Source organism: Psammomys obesus, unplaced genomic scaffold, assembly GCF_907164565.1.
Source record: "Psammomys obesus unplaced genomic scaffold, mPsaObe1.curated_primary_1811, whole genome shotgun sequence".
In the NCBI taxonomy this organism is placed as follows: domain Eukaryota; kingdom Metazoa; phylum Chordata; class Mammalia; order Rodentia; family Muridae; genus Psammomys; species Psammomys obesus.
Window position 1 is genome coordinate 233,379 of NW_026596460.1, and position 1,849 is coordinate 235,227.

General features: G+C 47.3%; 1 pseudogene; it reads left to right on the plus strand.

Annotated features, from left to right (window-relative positions):
- The first annotated feature begins 732 nt into the window (after nucleotides 1–732).
- On the plus strand, nucleotides 733–1,335 carry LOC129669961 (small nuclear ribonucleoprotein-associated protein B-like; annotated as a pseudogene).
- Nucleotides 1,336–1,849: the final 514 nt, after the last annotated feature.

The window sequence follows — 1,849 nt, forward strand, 5'->3', positions numbered from 1 at the left end:
GCCTCTTCCATTCTAGGCAGATTGTCCTGGGCTTTGTGTTTTCTCTTCAGTTGTAAGTAAGCGTGTTGGCTAGATTCTGATTAACATCCTTTCCAGTTCTCAAATTCCGCGGCTCAACTTGGCAAACGTTTAAGTACTCTCTGGTTGTAAGTGAGGGACATTGCCAGCTTCTCCTAGTCACTAGGACAAAAAAAAAAAAAAAAAAAAAAACACAACCAAACAAAAAAAAAATTCATTCTGCTGAGGAAGCAAATTCCATCTATCTTCCCAGACCATTGATGAAATCCTTTAATTTTCTCACAACAATATGCAAAATGTTCAAAGCTCTGCCTAGAAATCAAAAATAAACTTGTTGTAGCTGTCAGTAATCCAACCCTGCTGGAAATTTCCCAATCTGAGCTTGGTTCAGTCCAACTCAATACCAAATTACATTACTGAGCGTCTGCTTTGCATAAGTTACTGTGATGGCAGTTGTAGGAGATGCAGGGACAAGAGAACGACAGTCTCTGTTCTCTTAGAGTTTAGCCAGAAGGAGGGCACTGGTACAGAAATATGTATGCAAGGGGTAGAAATCTTTGTATTCAAGCCAGATAAGAAAGACTAATTTCAGCTTCACAAGGATTTTGCAAGCTGCACTTCCGTTAGCGGTGGCAAGAATTGAGCAGCTGGCTGGCTAGTGGTCTTTGTGGGGAAAGCGAATCCAGTGGGAATCTGAGCCATTGGGGCCCCCACATGACTGTGGGCAAGAGCAGCAAGATGCTGCTGCACGTTGACTACACAATAAGCTGCATCCTGCAATATGGCTGGATATTCATCGGGACCGTCAAAGCTGTTGATAAGCATATGAGTTTGATCCTCTGTCGCTGTGATGTTTTCAGGAAGATCAAGCCAAAGAACTCCAAACAAGCAGAGAGGGAAGAGAAGCAGCCCTTGGTTGGGTGTTGCTTGGAAGGAAGAACCTGGTCTCCACGGCACTAGAAGGACCTCCTCCCAGACACAGTGGCATTGCCCAAGTGCCACTTGCTGGGGCTGCTGGGGGTATCCGCAGGTCTGCTGGCAGAGGAATCTCAGCTGGTGTTCTCGTGCCCCAGGCTCCTGCAGGACCTGCTGGGCCAGTCCGTGGTGTTGGAGGGCCATCCCAGCAGGTGATAAGCCCACAAGGAAGAGGCACTGTTGCAGCTAGCCAATATTGCAGGAGTCCCAACTCAGTACCCACCTGGTCAGGGGGTCCTTCTCCACCTGTGGGCAGAGGGGCATCTCCTCCAGGTATTATGGACCCACCTCCTGGCATAGAGGCTTTCAATGGGTCTCCCAGTGAGGATGGTTCCGGGCTGAAGAGCTCCAATGGGTGTGGGCCCCTCCAGGTATGAGGGGTCTACTTTAATCCTTGCGCAGCAGCATATTGTAGCTTCGTAGAGGCAGAGGCCCTATTTCCCAGGGTTGAGTTACCACAGACCTGTTTGTTTGTTATGCTCTTCATGGAGTCTCACTGGATTGTCTGTTTTCCCTTTCAGGGTCCCCTCCCTGGGGAATGTGCCCTCCAAGACGCTAGACTTGGTCCTCCTTAGTCCCTTGCCTGTTTCCCAAAAGGCTGTACATAGTCCTCCCTCCCCTGCCCCCCTGCGGCCTTTGAAGGTGGCTTACGATAACCTCTTAAGAGACTGTTATACATGCAAATAAAAAGAATACTTTCTTTTTCTATTTCATTTAATAACTTAATGTCTGTTCTGAACCTTATTTTCTACCAAATGGAAATAAACTAACTAGGGGTTCCCACCATTTTCTGGGTCATTCCTAATTCAAGGAGTTTACATAATCTGAAATCATTAGGGGGTTATCTTTATGGTCC